The 26,457-nt window shown below is 45.9% G+C and overlaps 2 protein-coding genes across 4 annotated transcripts in view; both read right to left on the bottom strand.

Annotated features, from left to right (window-relative positions):
* Positions 1–26,457, bottom strand: part of SYT6 (synaptotagmin 6) — a 134,290-nt gene that overhangs the window by 90,703 nt on the left and 17,130 nt on the right. The window contains exon 1 of one of the 3 annotated variants that reach the window (XM_081194730.1): positions 24,999–25,230. The exons of the other annotated variants lie outside the window; for them this stretch is intronic. The gene's annotated coding sequence lies outside the window, so the exon portion shown is untranslated. Of the gene's footprint in view, positions 1–24,998; positions 25,231–26,457 lie in introns of those variants that run through there. 3 annotated transcript variants of the gene reach the window in all.
* BCAS2 (BCAS2 pre-mRNA processing factor) overlaps positions 11,771–26,457 on the bottom strand; it is a 203,184-nt gene continuing 188,497 nt past the window's right edge. Inside the window, exon 8 of the transcript XR_014008305.1 lies at positions 11,771–11,788. The gene's annotated coding sequence lies outside the window, so the exon portion shown is untranslated. The remainder of the gene's footprint in view (positions 11,789–26,457) is intronic.

Below are 26,457 nucleotides of genomic sequence, written 5' to 3'. Positions count from 1 at the left end.
GCTTCTGCTTTCGGTTTTTGGTTTTTGAATGTTTTGGAACTCAAACGGACTTCCGTAATGGATTCTGTTCGAAAACTGAGGTACCACTGTAATCTATACTATGGTTTAGTACTGATTGTACTGAACCTGGCCACAGTGACTAATAGAAAATAACTTCAAGAACTGCTTGTATTGCTACTCAGCTCTTAGTAGACAAATTGTAGATAACAACAACAAATTTTCAGTTGTAGAATAGGTAAGGAACATCTGATATGTAGGGCTTATTTGAACATCACTCTTTCTACTTCTGGATACATTTATGACAGGGTTCTACGGGACCTTGTATTAGTACATAGCAGCAGCAGCAACAACATCATCATTTTACTACATGGTTGATTACTCAAGATACATAGCACAAAATCAGAATGCAACATATCAGTTCCATTCCAGACGTTTTTTGTTGTATGTGTATGTGCCATTTATGATGTCTTGATGTAGTTAGGGAGAGATTTCCCCTATTTCCAGAGGCATTACTATCAGCCTCACTGGGTGCAGTAATGAACCCGAAATTGCCAGGCCAAGGGCTTAATTAAAAAGCCACCTCTTAAAAGTTTAATTTGCCGGTAAAGCAGGAATCCATCGATGGCAGTGTTTCCCAGAATACAAAGCTTCTACTTCAAAGGCAGGGATGAATTGGAGGATATTTTTGAGAGTAATTATATAAGATTAGGGAATCAAAAACATCTCATTATTGCAGTCTGAGCAGGGAAGGCTGGCTGCTTGCTACAAAGAACTCCATGGGAGTCAGCAGCAGGCTCTCCCCAGCCTTGTCCCACTGCCCAGAAGCATGGGAAAGTTCACCCATAAATGCAAATTAGCCCCCAGCTCTGTCATTACAAGGGATGCTTTCATATGATGCATGATTCATGGAATCTCTCTTGAAGTCCTCCACATATGGCAGCACTGAAATAAACTTCACGAGAAGTTTCAGAACTTTCCTTTGGTGTACAAAAGGGTATCCATTATTCATTGCTCCCAGCTAAGGCTGAATGTTAATTGATTCATTCTACTGGCTATTTGTCCAGGTGCACAATTTATTATTTGCAATTATTCTACTTAATTAACTCCATTCTTCCAATCTCCAGGCATACATCTTGTAACCCAATTGAACTGGCACCCCACAAAAAAGCAAATAGTGAAAGTAAACACTCCTCATTAAAAACAGAAGAGGAAAAAGACCCGTGATCAAAAGCTTTAGTGCGAGCACCACATCATTGTACCAGCAATAGTACACCATTGCACCAGCAATAGGGTATGCGTATGTATATACATGCTACACACTCCATAAAAGTGAACAATCCCTTGTACTGGGGGAAGGGACTTTCTCAGCCTGAGGTCTGCATTGCTTCATGTACAACCTTCCAGGGACCTCCTGCCAGCAGCAGGGACAATTTGTGTCAAAATTAGGCAGAGGTATGGATACAACTCTTCCCTTTGCACAGCAGATTGTGTTCCACCCATGAAAAACTGAGAGGTTTCTACACCCCACCCCACGTCTCTCTTTCCTCCATCCAAGCAAGAAAGAGGCATGACCACACAGTTGAAAGACACATTCTAGACAGGCAAAAGCACTTGAGGGGTATGCAGAGGGGGGTGGGTGAAGGGGGTGGTCTGAGGAGATGGCGTCGTCTGGTGAGGGGCAGAATCTAAAGAGAATCCTGAAGGCTGGATAGAGACACCTGAAGAGCTGCATGTGCAGGTCTGTGGTTTCTGTCTCCTGCCTTACAACAGGCACTGACTCCAGGGAGCTGAGCCATTTGGGCCCCCTCAATCATTTATTTATTTTTAGGAGGCCACTCCCTCAATTGTTGAGGCCAAACATGGAACCAGGTGTGGAGCACAGCTAGGACATTATGCAACATTGTGTGAACAATGTCAGGACGTTGTGTTGGGCCTCCTCAATGTTCTTCAGAAGATGGCATCTCTGGGCCTTAAATAGATTGGGGAAGAAGGGGAGACTCCTCTCTCCATATATCACACCATATATCCCTTTGCCTTTCTGTGATGGGACAGTCCTAAAATGATAAACATTATTTATTAGCTGCTCCCCTATGTCACTGGGTGATTTTCAACAAAAGCAAATAGATTAAAAAATACATAAAATCAGTAAAAAGAACAACACACAACGCTTTAAAGCACACACAACAATTATGAGGAAGAAATACCAGTGGTCCACCTTTTCTTTGCTGATGGCATCAGAGAGGCAGGGAAGACTAATGTCTCAATGACAGTTCTGTGTTTATTAGGAAAGCTCCGTGTTCTATTCCTATTGTCTCTGACCATTGGCCATGCTGGCTGGGCTTGATGGGAGTTGGAGAGCAACAGCAACTGAAGTGTCACAGGTTCCCTACTCCAAAGGATTGTCTCAAATAACAGGGCTGGGAAAGGTCTTTGCCATTGCCTAACAGAATTACAGGATATACATTGTCTCCATTCCTGTTCTGGCAGTGAACTGGCCAACGCTGGCCCTTTGTAGGAAATTAAGCTGAACATTGTAACTTAGCTTTGCCATATGGCACTTGTCCCCAGTCACTTGCAAGCAGTACAGCAATTCATTACTTTATACTAAATACAAGCCAAGAAGCAAAACTGGCATATTTGTACAGTTAGGGATGTAAACACAGAATGAATGGAGACTCCCATTTGTTTGCATTGAGCAATAAACTGTGGCAATAAAAGCACCTTGTCAGTCCTGGTAAAACCCAGAGTTTGAAGGCAAGGATAGCTAACATAAGCTCTCTGTGTCTTCCCAGGAAAGTTGGACACACCACAAAGTTGAGAAGCTGCAACCTCTCAGATGGCAGAGCATGAGGAGCTTTTGTAAGCAGCTTCAAGCTTTCTCAAGGAAGAGTGGGACAGAAATGTTGCTCTCATCTATGCACAATCTTAAGGTATATCAAGGGCAGCCTTCGCCATCCTGGTGGCCTCCTGATGTTGTTGGACTACAAATCCTATAATCCAAGGCCAGCTGGCTAGGGCTGATGGGAGTTGTAGTCCAACAACATTTGGATGGCATGATCTAGTGACGGCAGATTTAGGGAATATGCCAGAAAACCATCACATGCAAACCATCACATGGGAATCAAAGATGGAGAATGCACCCAGCTTAGAGGTATATCCTGCTGCGTTTTATGCAACTTCCACTTGCAAAGAACCAGCAATTAAACAACTTGCACACCTAAACATACTGATTACCACATTCCCAAAATATAGAGAGCCCTGCCAGGAGAGATTTAGCAGACAAACTGAGGGCTATAATCCACTGTTCTACCTTCACTGTCGGTGGTAGTATGATACTAATACAGTCGTACCTTGGTTTTCGAACAGCTTAATTCTCGTACATTTTGGCTCCCAAATGCCACAAACCTGGAAGTGACTGTTCCGGTTTGCGAACTATTTTTGGAAGCCAAATGTCTGATGGGGCTTCCGCAGTTTCTGATTGGCTGCAAGAGCTCCCTACAGCCAATCGGAAGCCACGCTTTGGTTTTTGAACGTTTTGGAAGTCGAACAGGCTTTCGGAACAGATTCCATTTGACTTCCAAGGTACGACTGTACCTATTTCTGGAAACTGCAGGAGGGAAGAGTGCTGCCCTCAGGCTCTGCTTGCTGGCTTCCCACTGACATATTGTTGACCATTCTGAGAACAGGATGCTGGACCAGATAAGTCACTGGCCTCATCCACCAGACTCTTCTTATGTTCTTAAACTAGGCATGACATTATATCCATCATTTCATTGGATGTGCATGGCTTTGTTTTGTTTTTTGCTTTTTAAAAATCCAAATAGCATCAGCAGGGGAGGCTGACAATAATTATTAGGATCATAGCAGGTGTGGAAGGGGGAATTTAACTTCAGATCTGAAAAAAATCCCCTATCTGAAGTTGCTCCTTGTCCTGGGGGTGTAATTCCAGTTGGCAGCAATGCAGGATTCCTCACCCGAAAGAAATACCAGCATTTTCCCTGAGGACCGCAGTAGAGGAGGAAAGAGTTACATCTCCATTCCATATCTTCTGTGATTCCAGTAATTATTATTCCCCACCCCCACAATACACACATACCAACCATACTGTTTACATTTAAAACAACAACACTACACTGTAAATGCAAAGATGCATTTATAATGTCATTTCTAGTTTGGCCCTTTAAAGTACTCAAAAAGTCCCTCATAATAGGAAAGAGGGTGCAGATTCTCAGCAATGTGTTAGTCACTAAAGAATAGCGTTAAGGAGCTTTTGAAATTGTCTCCTGTCACCCAACAAACCCTCGCTATTGTGCTGCGTTGTTTCCAAAAATGGCTGTACTCGGAAAGGTTAATGCAGCTTTCCTAATAGTGCATTACTAATAGAGTGAATTAAAAAGCAATAAACAGTGCTGTTCTTAGGAAAATCCTTGGAGCCTGGATAAATTCATATATGGATATGGATGGATGGGTTTATATAACCGCGTTCCCACAGAAAAGGAAATGCAGTAACGGAGAAAGCAAACATTTGTCATGCCTTTAACAGTGACCAAGCCTCAGGAAATGGCTTGCATCGGGTAGCAATTCAGCAGTTTCATCAGGTGGAGAGAGGAATGATGGACCCACAACAACAGCCTTCCCCCCAGCCTGGGTGCCCTCCAGTTGTTCCAGAATACAGCTCCCATCAGCGAGGTCTGAAATATCTGGAGGGCACCAGGTTGGGGAAAGCGATACCATGGATTCAAAGGGCTGGAAATCAGAGAGGAATCTGCTAGACATGAGGCCAAATGTGACCACTAGAATGAGGAACTATTCAGAATTTGGGAGCCTGGCCACTGGGGGATTGGAAGGGGAAGGGCAGCCAGCTGGTGCAGAGGGCAATGGCCAAACTGAGTGAGACAAGCTGTGGTGCATGATGGGCTGTCAGGTTCAGGTGGCTTTTAAAGTGCCCAAATGCCTAACAGCGGCTCTGTTTGTAAAGCCGCTTCTGAAAGCTCAGGTTTTTATCATAGCTGCTGCTTCATCCCAACACATGCTGATGTCATCCTTGAAGACACGCAATTAAAGGCACACCCTGTACTCTTAATGCAGCAAGCAAGACAAAAAGGGCAATGCAAGGAGATGGATGAGGCACTTTTATTTTATTTTTCTGCAGCACTGCTTTTGTCTGGCCCATCCATGGGGCACAATTTGTCCGAGCTAGGACCTTCTTCTCATAAAGCCCCTCATGTCATTAAGACACGGCGCACGATGGATTTACGAGTCTGTGTGTCTGCCTCTAAATTACAGAAGCAAAGTATGTGTGTATCTTTGTGATGCCCTTAAGGAAGACACTGTTCTTGAATCAGTATCATCTGCACTACAAGACTGTATCTGCAAAGGGCTTTTTCTTCTTCTTTGTCATCTGCTTCAACATAGAACAAAGGCAGTTTTGAGACCAGCAGTCTCACTCGTTTGAAACATAGTCTGGCTAATTAACATTCTATGGCTTTTTTTAATGTGTTGGCGGGAGGGGGCATTATTGGTTTGCTTTTGCTTTATGATGTATCTTGTATTCTCATTTTGGATTTTTCTGTTGTGAACTGTTCTGGGATCTTCAGATTAAGGGCAGTATACAAATTAATAATAATAAGGGATGCAGGTGGCGCTGTGGGTTAAACCACAGAGCCTAGGGCTTGCCGATCAGAAGGTTGGCGGTTTGAATCCCCGCGACAGGGTGAGCTCCCATTGCTTAGTCCCTGCTTCTGCCAACCTAGCAGTTCGAAAGCACGTCAAAGTGCAAGTAGATAAATAGGTACCGCTCTGGTGGGAAGGTAAATGGCATTTCCGTACGCTGCTCTGGTTCGCCAGAAGCAGCTTAGTCATGCTGGCCACATGACCTGGAAGCTATACGCTGGCTCCCTTGGCCAATAAAGCGAGATGAGCGCTGCAACCCCAGAGTCATCCACGACTGGACCTATGGTCAGGGGTCCCTTTACCTTTTAAAAATAATAATAGTTTTCAAATGAGAGGAGGCAGGAACACAGACTCCTTATATGGAGTCAGACATTGGCACCTCTGGCTCAGTTTTGCATACCCTTATTTTGCATACCCTTTCCAGAGTTTCAGTCAAGGCAACAGCCCTACAGGCAGATCCTGGGGCTTGAACTTGGGACCATCTGCATGCAAAGGTGATGAGCTGTGGCCCTGCCCTAAACAAGTCAAGTGCTTTTTGGCTTGCTTGAGTCCCCTACAATCTACATTTCCTGCCATGTACCTGCTTATTGCTGGTGTGACAATTGGGGCTGTATGACAGGATCTGTGTGGGGATGGGACAGATTCACAGCAAGGGGCTGGACGGGGTTAGAGGCCTTCTCATTCCCTTCAATGACTGTGATTCTATCCCCTCCGCTGGCGACTAGATTTACTAGGAGGACAGATTCACCTGCCTCATATAGTGTTAGGCTTTTGGCCCAGCACCTTGCAGAAGTGTCACATTGACGTGTTCAGTGATCACAGATGCTGCTGCCTTCACATCTCTCTGGTTTCTGAGCTGATAACTATGGGACCAGATTGCTCTCTGAGTTGGGGAGGGGAAAGATTTGGCCCATGGGCAAACAGTTCTTGATTCCTGCTCTGTGTCTCTAAAATGGACGGGACTATTGCTTGCCTATACATGAAATTAAGAGTTGTACATTCAGGGAGGAGTCAAAAGGAGGCAACATGTGTGGAACATGAAGATGCATACAGACACTTAGCAGCTGGAGTAGATGCGGTGAAGCATCTGTCTTCTCTTCACTCAAGTAACTCTTGGCAAGAGAGAGATTTGGAGGAACAGATGGAAATTCTGGATTGTTGGAGAAAAGATGTTCACTGGGGAAATTAGCAAACAGGTGGCATTTGGAGGACTCTTCTAGTCCAACATATGGAGACTATCACAGTCTATTAGCATCCCAGCCAACATCATCCATAGATCAGCAAAGATCCAAGAGACATCTCCTGGCACATCCTAGGCTGCACTGTGATGGACAGACCTTGGGTCATCCCCCTAGAGACCCTGCAGCCAATCAGGACTGGGCGGAATGTCAAGTAACCCAGAGGGAACAGAGAGTTAAATAAGGAACCTGACAGTTTGGGCTTGGAAAGGGCTTGGAAGGGGGAATAGCTGTGTGGTTAGGGAGCTGCTAGAAAGGGCAAACTAGATTATTTCCTTCAGGGGAAGGAAAAGATCCTTGAAATGGGGTGGAAGTCTTCTACTGGCTTATTAGCACGAATAGCCGTTCTTGGAGGAAACAGTTTACAGTATTTAGAAACAGGTTTAAAGCGAAAGTGATAAATAAAGCTCTTAATTACTTTTGTAGAAGCTATTTTGATTGCAACAAAATGTTGTGACTTATCAGAGTAACCAGTAAGCTTTAACCCTCTTTGAGTGTGTATTACTAAAACTTTGTTTTTGTTTCCAATTCAATGTGCCTTATTTTAACTTTGTTTTTAAAGGGCTAAGCAGTCACAGTTAACATGAGTAAACACTACCACAAGCAGAGAACTCAGACCTCTCAAGTCAGGTTGGGTGTTAAAGCAGCCAAAACCTGGTCACATTACTACCACAGCCACCTTTATGGGGGGCATTTGCCACAAGCACAAGCCATGCATGCAAAGGGAACTTCAAGGAAATGGAGCACAGATTTTTCTTCCTAACGAACTTTGCAAAAAAGAAAGAATCAAACAAAGAAAGCATCAAGCTTAAAGTAATAACCGAAGCAGTCATAAAAGCAGGAAGAATAAAATTACAAGACAATAGAAAGCTTTCAAAATACAGTGGTACCTCTAGTTACGAACTTAATTTGTTCATTCTTAACCTGAAGCTGTTATTAACTAGAGGCATACTTTCGCTAATGGGGCCTCTTGCTGCCGCTGCGCTGCTGCCACACAATTTCCGTTCTCATCTCGAGGTAACTCTTCCAGGTTAGTGGAGTTTGTAACCTGAAGCGTTTGTAACCTGAGGCATTTGTAACTCAATGTACCACTGTACAGCTTTCAAAAGAAAGAGTGAGGCTCCAACTCACAAAGCAACTCCCAAGCCTAGCCCTGCTTGCTGCCCTTTTCATTCTTTCTCACCTAGATGCAGCTATTGCAACCAGCTCATCCCTGTGAAGTGCTCAGCAGAGCACTAAAGTGGCCATCTGGTTTTCATCTTCAAAGGAACTTACCTGACCAGTTCCCCAACCTCCCCCAAACTCATATCAACACAAAATGCTTATATTGGGAGTACTGTACACTAAAATGTAGGCCAATTTTAATGATTACTTGAATAAAAAAGATTCAAACTGATGCAGAAATGAGGTAAACTGAACATAAGATCAGAAAAATTAGAAGCCTGAATTGAAAGATTCATACATCTCTAACCTGCCTTTGCACAAGCATAGAGGTTGTTATGAACTTTCTTTTCTCCCATCCTGATAGCTCCTCCCCAAAATTATTATAGGAAGCATGTCTGTTCTGTTCACAAGGCCACCCAGACTACAAATGTTTCAACTTTAAACTTTATGTAAGTCCAGCAAAAGGCCATCTGGCATGGCAAATCTGACATGGTGGCAACTTGGTAGAACCCCTAGCACTGACTTGTTATACAGCTCTGGGAAATGTTGAGAACCGGGATCAATATATTCCTACTTAACTTTCATGGTGGTTTATCAAGTATGTGATTAAACATTATCTAAGAGCTGAGCCAAAAATACTAAGTTTTTCATTGCTCTTTTTAGTGGTGCTGAAAAATACCTCCCCTTTACAGCACTCATTGAAAAAACATTTCCTTGTTTATATTTCTCTCACTTGCCATTACCTTCAATTGCTTTCACTTGGCATTGTTTGCTTGGGATGCTATCACATGGCCAAATCTGACTATATAGCACTGTGGTGGGGTACCATCAGGGTCAGTTCACCTAGGAAGCTGGGTGAGGAAGCTTCATCAGGCAGCAGATCGGGACCGCTAAGAGGGGTGGCAAATCTGCCGCCTGCTGCCTCTGCTGTCCCTTCCTCCTATACTGACGCCATCTCCTCTTATTCCAAAGCTGATCTCCATGTTCCCCTTTTGTTCCTAGGCTGATCTTCACTCTCCCCCTTGATTTCCAGGCTCTGATCTTCACTTTCCCCTTTCATGCTGATGCTGATCTTCATTCACCTCTCTCATCTCAATTGGCAGCAGGGATGCCATTTTCTGCTTTGCTGCCTCAGGTGCCAAAATTTCTTTGACCAGCACTGCATACCATTCACAGAGATCAACTACAAAGCTAATCCAGGAAGAATGAAGAAGCCTGAGTAGCTTGAGGTGCGAAATTTTTATTTTATTTTTTAAAAAGATACATACTAGCATGATCTGTGTCCTTTTAAAAGCTCCACTGGCTGTGAACTTTGTGGCTGTGAACTGTTTCTGAACAGTTTCTTTAGTTCTCATTATTTGCTGACTTATTTTATCCCAAGACCATGTCACACTTCCATCTTATTATGAGATTAATGCCTTCATTGGAAAGCATCATGTACAAAAACCCACCTAAAAATCTCCATCCACGTATGTCAACACAGCCATGCTGCTATGCTCTGCAAAGAATCTATGCCTCTGGGACTGGAATACATTTTATGAAAGACTGAATATGGCTTTACTCCTGAAGTCTGTAGGTGGAGAATCTTGAATTTAGCATGTGAGTCACATGCCTAAAGCACTGAGGAGAAAGTGTGTGAACCACTGGAAAAGCCACAGTTTGCAAATTCATAGCTTAATGAGTATTAAGGTCAGGGCATTTAGAAAATTTCATTAGTCTAGCTTTCTGCCTAGCAAAGGCTGGCAGAATCCCCCCAGAAAGCCCTGACCAGGTTCCAACATATTCTTAAGAAGTCCTGGGTGGCTTTTAAATAGGAGACTTAAAATGTACTTTTAATTCCCATTTGGAATTCACAGCGTTATAGCAGAGTATCATTACCATCATCATTGTTACTAAGAATTTATGTAGCATCTACAACTAGCGCAAAAAAGAGCAAAAGGAACAGGACACTCTTTACTGTTCAGCCTTGAAAAACTAAAGGAAGGAATTGCTAGGGAGTTGGAACTGGCATGGCGGCACCCGGAACAACTCATCCAGTATGGCAGGTGAGGCAGAACCAGACCAACCAATGGTCTCCCAGCAGGAGCATCACTGCCACGTACTTGGAGAAGGAGGGATGGGAGGACAGCAAGGTCAGAGTTGCACAGGTACATCAGCGGAACCAATGTAGTTTCTAATAGTGCTTCTTTTATTTGGTATCATTCTAATACAAGAATTAGGTCACTGAAGAAATGTAATAAATTCAGGGAGCAAAGCAAACAAAAGGGATTATAATGCAGCACATCCGTGAAACTCAATGTCACAAGATGGTGGGATTTAATGTATTCTACTGCTGTGCCAAACATTTCTCCTATCATCATCATTTTTATTTTACCATTCTCCATCAATTAATAAGTAAGAAATTGCATTTGAAATTATCAAAAAAGAAGGATTTGGGGGGTGAAATTCTTATGTATGAAATGAAGAGGGGTGTGTGGATGTGGGTGTGGGTACACCTTACTTTCAAGGTGGCTGAGGGGTTTTCGTCATTGTTCTTTCATTCTAGACACATTGTCTCTCTGCTGATCTGTGCTCCACAGCTTTTGTGGGTATCCACACTTCAGTTAAAGCCCAGGGGAAGACATCATGAGATAAGTCTTCGCATGGGCTCTTTTTCAGATCAGGAGGTGCAGACATCCAGGGAGGCTACAGAGTGCAGGGGAAATGTTTAATGGAAAGAAAAACATGCATGCTACCCTCAGCCATCTCACAACCACTGTAAGGCAAGCTCAAAACTCCACACACACTGAAACAATAAAGAAATCCTGAAGCACCTTGATCATGAAGTAGAAAAATGGAGGCCATTTTTACCAGGGATGGAAACATTCAAGAAACAGAAGGCAGGATCTGTGCAGCATTAATATATTTTGGTTCAAAATTCATGGAGAATGGGAACAACAGTGACTTTTGACCAAACAAGCAGGAAAACATATACATTATCATGATTATGATACAGCCAGTATTTTTTTAAAAAATGCATACTCTATCATTGTGACATCCTCTTACAGATTTTCCTCTTGCATCATCCATAGCTGAATGCACTCCCCCCCCCCAAAAAAGGCAAAGGGCACAGTTTGGGGGTGCTTCTGGCTTTAAGAAGGTGCCTTTAATCAGCTTCATTGCCAGGACTGCCTTTTATTAGCTTCTGCTTATTCATCAGGTGTTTCCCTAAGTAGGGGGGAAAGACCCTGCTACAGGTATTCATGCCCTGGGCACATCCAGACTGGACTACCATAATATGTTATACGCAAGGCTGCCTTCCAAGATGGTTTGAACCTCTGGTTGGTGCAAAATGCAGCTGCTTCATTGCTTGTGGAGTCTAAGTGACCAGAATACATAATGACAATTCTGAGTGGTTGGTGATTACCTTTTGAAGCCCTAAACAGGATATTTCAAAGACTACCTGCAACTACCTCCTTGGGCCCTAAGAGACGATAGATGATAGATAGATAGATGATAGATAGATAGATGATAGATAGATAGATAGATAGATAGATAGATAGATAGATAGATAGATATCTTACTATATAAGGAAACAAGTTTGCATGACCTTTGCTACAAAGCCACAGGAACTGCAGCGTGACACAGCAGGTGGAGCTACTAAGCAGGCAGACTAGCAGTGCCAGTGAGCAAGCCTTCCCCTTTTCCCCATGTCACCCCCCACACACACACACCTGCATGCAGACACAAAAGGGCAAAGGAAGCCCAGAGTCCAAACGGGCAGGCGTCCTAGTGGTTCAGTGGCCTGCAGGCTTTCATTTACTCCCCATGACTATCATTGTCACTGCTGCCCACAGTGTGCCATGAACTCCCCCCTCCACACTCCCAATCACAATATCCCACTCGTGGAGGAGAGGGGACTGATGAGGAGCAAGTGGTTTTCCTTTGCCCCATGCCACTACCCATTTCCTTCTGTTAGCAGCATGGAGAGGAGAGAAAATGAGTGGCAGTGGCTGTGCAAACTCAGGACGGATCTGTGAGGGTTGTGGGTGAGGGAATTTGGAGCAAATTGTGGGGGGGGGGTGAAGGTTGGCAATGGGGTGGGGGTAGCAGGGGTTGAAGGAGCTATGAAGGGATGTGGAGGTTTAGATGAGATATAAAGGATATAAAGGGTTTGCAAGTGGTTTAGGGGTTGGCAATAATGTGGGAGGTTTGGCAGGCTTGTTGAGCAACATGAGCAGGGGTGGCAGCCGTGTGTGTGTGCGCTTGCGTGTATGTAGATATATGCAGATAGATATAGATATATAGATACAGATGAAAAATGTGGATTGAAGGGGCTGTTTGTCTTGCAAGGTGGCACAAAAACATTTTAAATAAATAATGGAAAGAAATAAAATAAGAACAGTCTTAGTCAGAGGCAGGAGCCCCTGTTAATTGCATCTGTCTGAAAAGTGCACTAGATGTGCTTATTGATCTAACCCAGTAAAGCTGTTCTTATGTGTCATATGACCTTATGCAACTGTTATGCAACAGAAGATGAGTATGCGTGTGAGTAAGTTAGGGACAGCATCCAAAAGAATATCTGTGTGTATGTGAAAATCTCTGCATGATTCTCTTGGTAAGTAGAGGGGTAAGAGTTTCACAGCCTATTGGAAGGAACACACTCTCAAATGTTTTAGTTATACAGCTTCGAATTAAGCACGCAATTTGCCCTGGGAAATAAGAAACTGCAGCTCAGTTATATGCCAAACACCAATAAATGTGAAGTGGGAAGAGGGGAATTATGGAAGGCAACAAAGCAATTTGCAAAAAGGGGCAATTAGATTATTTCTTCAATAGATTCAGTGTGCTACCACTACAGCCTTTCACACAAACTTCCCTGCTCAATAATATTCCCCTCTAGTCTTCGCATTATTCTAGCTAAAGACCTGAACCACAACACCTTTCCAATCACCACACTGGGCCAATGCCTCCTTCCAGTGTTCTTCCCATCTCATTCCTGCCTTATGAATGTCCCTGCTTTGTTGCTCCCTCCCCACCTCCAGAGCAAAAGAAAAAAGGGTCTCTCCCCCCCCCCCCGTGTATCACACACCTGCTTTCTTTTCAGTCTGGATTTCTACTATTGTAACAAGAAGAATAGAGCAGCAAGCCCGCTAAACTGTCTGCCTGCTCCTATTTAGACACCATAAACACACCAGCACCTGAGGGGGCTTCTTGCCAACCAGCCTTTTGTATCGAAGCTTTTTTTAAAAGAAGCAGCAGCAGTAGCAAATAACAAATTCTCTGTAGGACAGTTGAAAAGGAAACACCTCAAGAAAGCTTGAAGATACTGTAGGGACAGTGGTTGACTAACTCATTATGATTAATAAAGAACTGAACTAAGGGACAGGATAGTCAAGAAGAAGTATCCACTCTGGCACCTTCTGCAAGCCAGCTGTTTACTGAGCATTCATCCTGATTTGCGTGCACAAAACTTAGACAAAGGCTAGTCCACATCGACCATTTGTTCTGATTTGTTTGAGGCAAAGACCATTCATCCTGATTGCTTATATGTCTTCCCATTAATCATTTTTCATCCCATACTTTTCAGTGCCTTTCCCATCATTCCCCCAACTGCAAAAAGTCATTTTTAAAAGGATTTGTTGCCCTTTAATCCATTCTAATTGCAAAAACCTAAATTTCTGATTTGTGCTTGAATCCCTCCTGGAGGCAACCTGGAGTCTGGCCCTAACAGAAAGGATTTTACTGCAAGGTGGTCTGTTTCAAGGCACCTGTAACATGTTTGGAACCCAACTCCTGCTCAGACATTCTGCTTGTGTGCAAAAACAGCAGGCTGAGCTCTGCTCCCATTGTTGTCCCTGTCACCCTCCATGAGCTGGATGGTGAACTTCTGAAGTGGGGACCCTCTTGTATTTGTGCAGAGGCCCCCATCCGATTTACTAGGATGGGAGATAAATTCAAATCAGTTCACATCTACAGGCAAACCTACCTAATTCATACTTTCCAAAACTATATGTGAGTTGAAACACTGCCATCCTTTGAAATTCACAGTTCTCCAAACTTTACAGTGTAGTTCTCCAGTCAAGCAATGTGTACAAAAATGTACATGCTGGGATGAAGTGTGCAGATAAATGCATGTATTAGTGAAAATGGCATACAAAAAATGCATTATGTTAGGGGAAATGGCTTGCAAAAAAAATGTATGCATTAGTAAAAACTGCATACTAGAATGTGTATATTGGGGGGGAGCACATATGAGGACTTTTTTAAAAAAGGTGCACACTGATGTGGAAATATGGAGAACTGAACTTAAGTAGAGTTCAGTTCCATGGAGAACTGAACTCAAGATTGGGGAAATGATAAACTGGGAGAAACAGAAATCGGAAGATTTGCCCATCACAATTTAGAACCCTCATCTTAACTGCAAAGGAGCTTCCATGAGTCCAGGAGGTTCCCTGCTTCAGAAATTCACTCTGCAACTCATGGAAGGCTTGAAGTTCCTCTTGCACGCATCTGGAATGCCTGAAGAGAACTGCCGTTTCCTTAAAGGGTTCCCCACAGGCAAACCACAGCTGAAGAATCCTGAATGCCTAATCAGGGATCCAGCAAAGCAATATTAGCTCAGAGTTGCCACTGTAATTATGCAGCAGAGTTAAGATGCATGAGGTAATAGATTATTCTGAACAGTATTGTATTTTTGTGCTCCTCATCTTTCACAGAACCTTCAGACTGGATGTGGCTGGCAGCTGAGAAAAACGGCATTAGAAAGTTAGGCTTTTCCTCCCCAGGAGGGCTCATCCAATTTGGCTTTTAACAGCCACCATGAGAGTCAATCTGAACTCTTCCCTTCCAAGGCAAATCATTAATGTCGTTACACATTTCATCCCTGAAGTGGGAAGCAAGAAGACCCTTGATAAATTCCTTATTCTCTCCACTTTCACTTAGGAATCTCCCACAGACAGGGGGTAACATTGATTGTCCTCTATCTTCCCAGTGATAAGTGTGATGTACTTAATCATATGCCTACATTACTCCCAGGGGGAGACAACTCTGACTGTCTATGACTAACTCTTTAATTGGACCCCTGAGTCTGTAAGAAACAATATTGGGGTTGGTTTTATGACATCTGTGGTTCCTGATGCAGATAGCCCTATGCAGATGTGGGTGTTTCCTTCAAGCACAGGGCCTCTTCCTTGGCCTTGGCTTTGGGATCAGCACTGATTGAATGTATTTTAACTAAAGATGATATCTTACAGGGGACTTTCTACATGGGAGGTGGCTGCAAAAAAGTCATTTATTCCCCTCCCACATACACCTTACCTGTAACTTCCTCCATCAGCAGCCTCTGGTGGAGCTCAGTCCCTTCCATGAATGGAATGGGCACTCTAATTAACCTTAGATTGTAAGCATACTGTATTCATTCCCCCCCCAATCATGTTCAGCAACATTGTTTCTCTTGGCTGCTGCTTCAGATCCCTAAATTAGTCATAAGGGTGACTCAGTCCAGTCGTGTGAGTTAAGGGGACGATATCATGATGCCGTGCCTGATGTGATGCTGCTGCTAAATAAAAGGGGGCCCAGACATTCAAAACAGGTCACGTGTTCAAGTCATTAGGCACTGCCCAGCCCACCCCAACCCCTGTTGCAGCAGCAGTGGACAGGGATAGCACACATTGCCCCACAACTCCCCTACCTATTCTTGGAACATGTGATGAACTCCCCCTGAGATCACAGCCAATCGAATTTTGCATGTCAGTGAGGTCAAATGAGGGCAAGTGTCAGTGATTTTGCTGAAAAAGGCTTATTCAGTTAAACTACTGTCAGTTGCCCTTGCTCTTATTCAACAAGCAACCATTTTCATAAGGCATGGCCAATATTGCTTTCATGTTTGCAAAAAAAATAGTGTGGGACTCCAGTTTTAAACATAATATAGAGTAAACAATTACATCAAAGTGCAAGTAGATAAATAGGTACCACTCTGGTGGGAAGGCAAACGACGTTTCCGTGTGCTGCTCTGGTTCGCCAGAAGCGGCTTAGTCATGCTGGCCACATGACCCGGAAAAACTCTCTGCGGACAAATGCCGGCTCCCTCGGCCAATAAAGCGAGATGAGCGCCGCAACCCCAGAGTCAGCCACGACTGGACCTAATGGTCAGGGGTCCCTTTACCTTTACCTTTAGAGTAAACAGTTACCTATTTTTTTTTTTAAAAAAGATAAAATAACTCTGCCCTTATTCTCAAGGATCTTCACTAACCAGTTTGAAACTTGTTTAATATATACTGTATGTGTAGGAAGGGTGTTTAGGAATGCAATCCATTCCTAAAGGATGTTTCGCCTTATATTGTCCATATGGCACAGTTGTTGAATTGCTCTCTGTCACACAGAAGTTCCCATCATAGGAATTTCTGTCAGGAAAGAGCTCAAGTGTGCTCAGGTTCCAGAGATAATCATCCCAATAGATATAGTTGGCTGGTAGTCTCACTCATTGTTGTGCCTAGTGAAAGGCACTGTTGTGCTTTGTTCTCTTTCTATAGATCCCTACACTATGACCGGTAGGCAGCACATCTTAATGTGTTCATATAAATTCTATATCACATCATGGGTGAGGTGGAAAGAAAAAGAAAGAAGAAAATACTCTCAGATTTACTGGAGAAAGAAACCCCAGGCTAAAAAAAAATACCGTATTTTTCGCCCCATAAGACGCACTTTTTCCCCTCCAAAAATGAAGGGGAAATGTGCCTGCGTCTTATGGGGCGAATGCAGGCTTTCGCTGAAGCCTGGAGAGCGAGGGGGGTCGGTGCGTACCGACCCCTCTCGCTCTCCAGGCTTCAGGAAGCTCTGCGCAACCCTCGGGAGACCAGCTCCGAGGGTTGCGCAGAGCTGCCTGCAATCCCGGGACCAGCGCAGCTCTGCCCGGCCACCGGGAGCCTGGGGAGAAGCTCCGCCCCGCTCCCGGTGGCCCTGCAGAGCTGCCTGCGCTCCTGGGACCAGCGCAGCTCTGCCCGGCCACCGGGAGCCGGGGGAGAAGCTCCGCCCCGCTCCCGGTGGCCGTGCACAGCTGCCTGCGCTCCTGGGACCAGCGCAGCTCTGCCCGGCCACCGGGAACCGGGGGAGAAGCTCCGCCCCGCTCCCGGTGGCCGTGCAGAGCTGCCTGCGCTCCTGGGACCAGCGCAGCTCTGCCCGGCCACCGGGAGCCGGGGGAGAAGCTCCGCCCCGCTCCCGGTGGCCCTGCAGAGCTGCCTGCGCTCCTGGGACCAGCGCAGCTCTGCCCGGCCACCGGGAGCCGGGGGAGAAGCTCCGCCCCGCTCCCGGTGGCCCTGCAGAGCTGCCTGCGCTCCTGGGACCAGCGCAGCTCTGCCCGGCCACCGGGAGCCGGGGGAGAAGCTCCGCCCCGCTCCCGGTGGCCCTGCAGAGCTGCCTGCGCTCCTGGGACCAGCGCAGCTCTGCGCCGCCATCCCGAGCGGGGCGCTAAGTCCCGCCCCGCTCGGGATGGCGGCACAGAGCTGCCTGCCGTCGCGGGACTGCAGGCAGGTCTACGCCGCCATCCCGAGCGGTGCGCTAAGTCCCGCCCCGCTCGGGATGGCGGCAGAGATCTGCCTGCCGTCGCGGGACTGCAGGCAGGTCTACGCCGCCATCCCGAGCAGTGCGCTAAGTCCCGCCCCGCTCGGGATGGCGGCAGAGATCTGCCTGCCGTCGCGGGACCGCAGGCAGGTCTACGCCGCCATCCCGAGCGGTGCGCTAAGTCCCGCCCCGCTCGGGATGGCGGCAGAGATCTGCCTGCCGTCGCGGGACCGCAGGCAGGTCTACGCCGCCATCCCGAGCGGTGCGCTAAGTCCCGCCCCGCTCGGGATGGCGGCAGAGATCTGCCTGCCGTCACGGGACCGCAGGCAGGTCTACGCCGCCATCCCGAGCGGTGCGCTAAGTCCCGCCCCGCTCGGGATGGCGGCAGAGATCTGCCTGCCGTCGCGGGACCGCAGGCAGGTCTACGCCGCCATCCCGAGCGGTGCGCTAAGTCCCGCCCCGCTCGGGATGGCGGCAGAGATCTGCCTGCCGTCGCGGGACCGCAGGCAGGTCTACGCCGCCATCCCGAGCGGTGCGCTAAGTCCCGCCCCGCTCGGGATGGCGGCAGAGATCTGCCTGCCGTCGCGGGACCGCAGGCAGGTCTACGCCGCCATCCCGAGCGGTGCGCTAAGTCCCGCCCCGCTCGGGATGGCGGCAGAGATCTGCCTGCCGTCACGGGACCACAGGCAGGTCTACGCCGCCATCCCGAGCGGTGCGCTAAGTCCCGCCCCGCTCGGGATGGCGGCAGAGATCTGCCTGCCGTCGCAGGACTGCAGGCAGGTCTACGCCGCCATCCCGAGCGGTGCGCTAAGTCCCGCCCCGCTCGGGATGGCGGCAGAGATCTGCCTGCCGTCGCGGGACCGCAGGCAGGTCTACGCCGCCATCACGAGCGGGGCGCTAAGTCCCGCCCCGCTCGGGATGGCGGCACAGAGCTGCCTGCCATCGCGGGACTGGTGCACTTCTCCCCATCGCCAGCCCCACAAGCTCGGGGGACAGCGGGGAGGCAGAGCGTGCCTTCCCACTGTTCCCCGACCTGGTTCTTCCAGCCTCGCACCTGGGGGGGAAATAAATTTTTTTTTCTTTATTTCCCCCCCAAAAAACTAGGTGCGTCTTATGGGCCGGAGCGTCTTATGGGGCGCAAAATACGGTAAATCCTCCTAGCCAAATACAAAGTGTAAAAACAGGCAGTAGGATGCAAAATAAACCATTTATCAACTCAGCAGAATACACATTTGTAGGGGGGTGGGGGTTAGAAATGGGAAATAGTCAAGATTCATAATTGTACTTTGCATCCAATTAAACCAATTGTACTTTGCATCCAATTAAATCCCAAAGAGATCTAATGTTGTTCTTGGTATGAGGGGTAGGAAATATGATGGTTCTCAGCCTTTTCCTTAGCCTTTTGGCTCTGTTCATATACATATAGATTCTGTAAGGACTGGAAAACAACTACTTTCCACATGCACATATGGATATTGAGCCAGAAATTTAAATTTAAGCAAGTCAACAGCCATGCTATAACACAGTGAATAGCGCCATGAACACCTGGCGCTTCTTTTAGCATCGTTCAAAATGTGGTGGAGACCTTCCTTCTCAGAGAATGGAAGCATCATTCTCTATAGAAGAACAGTATCTATCTATCATCTATCTATCTATCTATCTATCTATCTATCTATCTATCTATCTATCTATCATCTATGAAAGCCAGCTGTCAACGTTCCATCCCTTTCATCTAACATTCTGCCTGACTTTACAGAACCCAGGATGGGACTGTGCAGACGGAAGGAGGTAGAAGCTGAGGTCACCTGGGTAGAAAAGAGCTTTGTTCCTTCTCCCCAGTGTTGTCCCAATGGTACTCCTTTATTTTATTCTACAAACATGAACACTTGCCATTCACACTTACAGGAAAAGTAAAGCACTTAGGGGCAGTGTGACGGTGAAGGCAAAGCCTACCTTTCATTCCTGATCCTGCAAGGCCTGACTCTCCCTCACAGAGATCCCTCCACAGGGTGCAATGTGTCTCTGCGCACCTAGAGCCTGGGAGACTGAAGCGCACAAGTCTTCCTTTCATGCACACTTATTTGCTCCCATTCCACCCATCGTAATGAAGGACATTTTGCTACTAATAAATAATATATAGTGTAGCTAAAAAAAATCAATCTCATTATGGCAAGGCTGAAGGCCAATTTTCACTTGATTTTTTGATGAGGTAAAGATCTGATCCAGTGCCTTGGCTATGTCACATTGTGTTTTTGAACGACTGTTTCCGTTGGTATGCTACTATTTTGAGTGTTTCTCTCTCTCTCTCTCTCTCTCTCTCTCTCTCTCTCTCTCTCACACACACACACACACACACACACACACAGAGAGAGAGAGAGAGAGAGAGAGAGAGAGAGATGATCAGCGCTAGGGTGCAATGAACTTGGATCCAAGACATTTGCTTCCCATCCTTGAGCCAGGCCTCTATAGCCTCTGACCATTCCCTGCCCTGGGCAAAAGGGTATTTGCCTTTTGCCGCACAACAAACAACAAGCTCTCTATAAAAAGCAGGATGGCAGAAATCAGTTTCCCCCATGAGAACCCAAATTCCCTTCATGATAATCAGGATGCTTTGTGCCTTAATCAGTAGCTCTCTGGGGCATTATAAATGTGGTAGTAACAGTTGTCAATGCTTTACGCTTAACAGATGACAATCTAATAAGCTATTATAAGCCATGCTGAGCATAATTATAGTTTGTGGCTGTGTGCTAACCTCCCGACATTTTGCCATAATGCATTGTAGCAACATCTGTAAATGACTCAATAATGATGAATACACATGGCTCAATCCCTGCCGGAGTTAGACAGCTGCTTCCAAATTGTCCACAGATTGCCAGCACCTAGCCAGCTTAGCCTGGTAAACTTCTAAGAGGCTGACTAACTTTGAATGCGGATGTTTAACTCCGACTCCCCCTCCCACCTGCCTCTTCATGGCAAACAGGCCTGCATGTAGCTGCGTCCTCTGGGACCACGCTGACATCAAGAGCATTCAGAAGAAAGTGACCCAGGCTGATGGAAGCAAAGAGAGAGTTCCCATTTCTTGTGCTGATCTGTCTAAGGTTTCATTTCAGGAAAGGACTCAAAAGAGCTGTGTGCAAATTGGAGAACAGCAGTGTCGCCCGCATGTCCCCTCCCATTGGGGGATTCCCATTGTCATCTGGTTGGTGGTAGTGGGTAACAAGGATGCTGGATTAGAAAAACCTTTGGTCTGGTGCAGAATGGCTGTTCTTATGGCAGTGAATGAGGACAATTGCAGTGGCTCCCAACTGGTGCAGCACCAGTGGAGGTTTTCAGCTCCCTGCCTTGTGCTATAGCAAAGCGGTGCAGCTAGTTGTGTAGTCAGCCCTGAATCTGGGCACTCAAGCGCCATGCATCAGACAAGATGCCAAGATCCCTGCAAACCTGCACAATACAGCTATTGGGGGGGCACCTCCTTCCTCCTTCTTGGGTAGAGTTCTTATTTTCCCCTCCACTTGCTGTAATTTATTTATAGTTACATTTCTATCCCACCTTTCCTTTCCCAAGGAGCCTGAGGTGGTGTACATGGTTCTCCTGCCCATTTCATCCTAACAATGCTGTGAGGTATGTTAGGCTGGGAGAAGCTGACTGACCCAAGAGCTTCATGGCTGAGTGAAGATTTGAACCCATGTCTTCCAGACCCTAATCCAGCACTCTGCCCACTGTGTTGACACCATTTCTCTCTTTTGTCACTGATTGTAACCGGTTCTGCTCCAACAGGTGGACTTCGTACATGCACTAGTCTTGTTGGGTGAGCTTTTAGGCTCTTAAAGAAGCCAAATACTGTCTGCCTTCTTGGGGAGTCTCCATCTATGCAGACACAGCAGTGTGTCTTGGGGAGTCTCCATCTATGCAGACACCCTTATCTTGTCCATGAGTGGCTTTGTTTCACTGCCCTAAACCTTGTGGGGGCTGCCTGTGTCTCCTTCTGTCTCCTTCTGTCTCTCCTGGCCCCTACAGCTGCCTGACAGCCCCACCTCCTGACATCACTTTGGATGAGCTGAGCTGAGCTGAGATGACCTGGGTTGATCCGGGGCAGTCAACTCAATCCAGCCTGAGCCTAAAGCTGCCTATTTCAGTCTAGGATGCAGGTTTGGGCCAAAGCTAGGATACAGCCCTATTGCTGGTCCGTACAGATTTACTGTCTTGGCAATTGGAGGGAATTATTACTATGAATTCATTAATGTCTCAGTACTATACGATTTGTGACTCAGGATCAATCATTTCAGTTCTTTCCAGTACTGTACCTCAGTACAAGATCTAATGGGGTTTAGCCACCAACTCCCTCCCTCCCTCCCTCCCTCCCTCCCTCCCTGTCTTTCTTTCTTTCTTTCTTTCTTTCTTTCTTTCTTTCTTTCTTTCTTTCTTTCTTTCTTTCTTACATTCCCAGCACCAAACCTGGGAACCTAACCCCAATCCTACACCCCAGAGTTATATGAAAGCTGGAAAGAACTTTTGGTTGTCCAGAGTTAGCTATCCTTGAAGGGCTTTTTTGTGCCTTTAACAGGTGTGTGGCAGGTTGAAATCCCGAGTAAAGCTTTTCCTGGCCTGGCAAGGAGGTGAATTATGTGGAAAGCTGTCATGTTGCTATGAAAGGCACCAAACCATTGCTAAGAAAGAAGAGACAGGAAAGATGATGAGCCTCAAAGGTGTAATTTAGGAAAGACAGGGGGCAGCCCTCAAACCACCTGTGATTACTCCTCAAGAGCACTTGTCTTTCTGGTTCAAAACTCTGACTATTAAAATAAATGCCTTAGGGGTGTATGCCAAAGGCGTAAGTTCCTGTTGTTTCTAAACAGAGAGTACCCATTTATCCTGCATTGCTAACATTGCTATAGCTCTTACACTGATTTTTCTTTTGGTACTGTATTGAAGAAACCTTCTTTAAAACACACTGGGGTTTTTTTTTTAATGGCCTAACTGAAGACCTATCAGTATGACTGCAGTGTGGGAGAAAAGGTCAACAAACCAGGCCATGTTGAGCAGCCAAGTACAATGACCATAGTGATAAGGCATCCTAGGGGTAAGGCATTCACGGTATGTCTTCATCAGATTTAACTGATCCTTCATCCTGTCTGTCAAATTCAAGAATCTCCAAGGTCCTAAGAAGTCAGGGTTGGCCCAAGACATTTTGCTGTTTGAGGTGGAGCAGCAAATGGTGCCCGCCTCTCCAAAGTAAGGTGTAACATCAGCTAAATTGTTTTGTCACCTGAGACAGAAAATTCTACAACTGTTTTGTAATAATACTACTGACAACTTGTCAATTTGCTGCCTTTTCGTGTTTCCCATAATCGGGTATCTGAGGTGGCTTCCTCCCTTTGCCTAACTGTAGGGCCGGCACCGTAAAAAGTACTCACTGGGTCAGTAGAGTGATCAGGTGTCTAGAGAAAAACAGCACATCAGTTCCTTTAGAAAGAGTGCAGAAGAAGACGTGTCAGCAAGTGAAGTTTTTCTTACCACTGACTGTTAAAATCCCATCTTCTGCACAGCTAATAAAAGGTGCAGGATCCCTGCTCTCCTCTGCTACTGTTCTCTCTATGGAACAGCATCATCATTATTTAAACTGGCTTTTTGCCATCCATTGATGGGGGAAAGGCTCCACCCTCCATGGGAACTGGGGGTGGCACTTTCCTTAATCCCTTGTTGCATCTCAAGCCCTTAAGTGAAGAATCATCATTGCGTGCCCTGGTAATGCTCTTTGTCTGTGAAGCAGAGCTGGAGCTGTCACTTGAGCTCAGCTGGATGAGCGAGGAGGAGGCTCTGTTCCTGTGTTGTTTGTTATGCCTTTTGTCTCCATTAGCTTGCAAAAAAGGAGAGGTCTCACCCTTAGAATGTAATGCACAGCAACCATTTTCACAGGCATGCATAAGTCTCTGATCCCAGAGATTTTGCAGGCAAATGGCAAGCACCTTCTCCCCCACCCCACCCCCCGCCGCCTCTCCACCATTGACCCAAGTCACAGAATGCCATGCACCATAAAATCCCATTAAACCAAACAGCTACAGTGATCAGGTTCAACGCTCGGGTCAGGTAATTCTGGGTCATGCATCTGACAGAAGAGTTGCACCACTTGACGGGGGAGGAGGAGGGGGGAAGGAAATTTAAGAAAGCAATTGATGGACTGGTCTATTGATTCAATTTAAAGTGCAGATCTGCATCTCCTTCCAAGTTTACAAAGAATAGGCGGGGGGATTTTACATGGTCAGATTCCTAAGCACTTAGAACAGCATAGAATTTTTGCACTTCACCTGGGGGAACAAACACCCTGGATTCCGTCCAGAGCAATATCCTGAAGACCGCTTGTGCTAAGAGCTGGACTCCTGGCATCCAGCCTGCCGTGCTGGCTGCTCAGTTTTCTACAATGTTGTCAAACACTAACATGCTGTAGCATAACAAATGGAACTCAATTTCAAGGTAGCACCAATTAGCATCCGCTGGCTTCCATGCGCTTACCACTCCCGAGAGAGTTATCTCCAGCCCATGTGAAATCTCTTCCACAATAGCTCCCCCCTTCCTCCCCGCTTCTCAGTCCCAACAGGATATGATTTTGCAGTGTTTAAGTATAATTAAGCAGAGAGCGTGCAACAGACAAAGCCCTATCTTTCCCCAACCCAGATTACGATTATTATTGTTGACGATTATATCCATGAGTTCAACAAAGCAAAAGGATTAGATCTCTTAAATAAGCATGTTGGGGGCTTCCACAATTCCCAGATAGAAATTACACTGATCTCAGGGTCTGATATGGAATTGCGGCGGGGGTGGGAGGTGGGGTGGGGGGAGTAGAAACATCAGAGCTTGGCAGTGCGAGAAGGCACACAAAGAAGGCAAAAAGAGAAGTAGTACAGGATAACACCCAGAAATGTAAACAGTGAAAACATTAAAGCGGAGGGGGGGTATATGAAAGGAAGCATGGACTCAGAGAGAAAGTTAAATGAGCAATCATATGGGGAAATGAGATTAACAGGCTCACATGTGCACATCAATCTATCTGTGACGAGAATTACACACACGCTGCTCCAGCAGTAGTTTTGCGAAGCAAAAAAAGATGCTAAAGAGCAAACATCTGCAAAGAGGGGAAATCAGCAGCTTGTCAGTTGCATTCTGCAAAACAATGGAGAAAGCCTTTGCTCTGGTTCGAAGTAGGCATAAGCACATGCTGGGTGTCTCTGCCTCGGCGAAAAATATCTGAAAGCAAAAATCCACATCTCAGCCCCAAAGCTGCACCAGCTTCTGAGGCACAGTCAGCAAAGGGAAGGAGAGGATTCTTATCAGCATGAAAGGGAAACAGAAATAAAGAAAGCAACTTTGTGAGCTTTCACTTACCAGGCAGGCTTCTGTTCCCGAGCCCAGCTCTCTGGCACCTTCCTCAGTCTGCTCCACATATGCAATTAGCAGCAGAGATAGGGACTGTGTGTTTCTATGGAGTTTGAGATTCTGTTCCTCGACTAGGCATGAGGTGACTGCAGCTACACTGGAGTCGGCTCAGAGGTCCACATGCACAAAAAGTCTACAAATCTGATCAGCCTCTCTGTACACTGCCTGGGGAGTGATGCAGCCAGCCAGCTTTCAGCTCACATCTGGGCATAAACGCGCATGCACACACATTTCTGTGTGTGCAAATGATTTACACAAGCTCACTACCTGTTTTCAGCCCAGTACTTCTATTTTGTCTTGATACTCACACAGATATTTCTGTAAGTTAGGCAATAAAAGAACCGCTGCATTTAGAAGCATAATGTTGGGTACTGGAATTGTGCATTTATACCATTCTTTGAGAGGACTTGATTGATAGCTTTTACACACAGACAGTTTCCGAAGACACCTTCAGACATGTGCTGATTATATCAGAAGCCACATTATTGGCTCTAAATATTGTTTAACACTTTTAACATGTTTATACTGCATACCTCTCCTGGTTACTCACTTGTCATAAGTCATCATTTTATACATTTATTTCTAAAAATATAATTCCCTACAACTAACCCTACAGGTCCCATTAGTGGCTTCATTCTACTAACGTATTACAGTGGTACCTCAGTTTATGAAATTTATCCGTTCCGGAAGTCCGTTCTTAAACCGAAACCGTTCTTAAACTGAGGCGCGCTTTCCCTCATGAGGACTCCCGCCACTGATGCCCTTCCACCGTTCGGATTCCATTCTTAGACCAAGGTAAAGTTCTCAAACCGGGACACTATTTCGGGTTTTGCGGAGTTCGTAAACTGAATCGTTCTTAAACAGGTCAGTTCTTAAACCTAGGTACCACTGTACTCCTTTTGTGGTCTTACAAATAAGTTCTTTTAATGGTATGACTTGCAAGTACGTAACTAATTTCCATCCAAGACAGTCCACAGAATTTGAACCCGAACAGCAAAAAGGAAAGTCATGTATATTAGCCAAATCATTTTTTGGCTCTATTGCATCACCTGACCTCAATTTTATGCGACTCATGAGGGCTGCCAAAGCTCCCTCCTTTTCCTATCCCATCCATTTCCTCCTTATTTCTCCTGGCTTTTAAAAGTGTGTTTTCCTTCTATGTAGTATCAGAAATTGAAGGGTTCCCTGCCCCATTGTATGATTTCTAGAAAAGAAGCTGTCTGAGAGCAAATTATTGGCCTTGAGGGAGGTGTGTGTAAACTCAGAAAGGAATTCTTGTCACATGTTTTCCTGAGCAGTAGCTGTATTGGTCTTTTGTACTAAAATGAACCTCCATACACTGACTTGACAGAAACCCCAACAAACCTAGTGAGGCTAACTTCTGAGTAGCTGTTCATAGCTGCTGTTC

The sequence above is a fragment of the Podarcis bocagei genome, assembly GCF_964188305.1.
Source record: "Podarcis bocagei genome assembly, chromosome: 5".
In the NCBI taxonomy this organism is placed as follows: domain Eukaryota; kingdom Metazoa; phylum Chordata; class Lepidosauria; order Squamata; family Lacertidae; genus Podarcis; species Podarcis bocagei.
The sequence above is the reverse complement of the archived record's forward strand: the minus strand, read 5'-3'. Positions and strand labels throughout refer to the sequence as shown.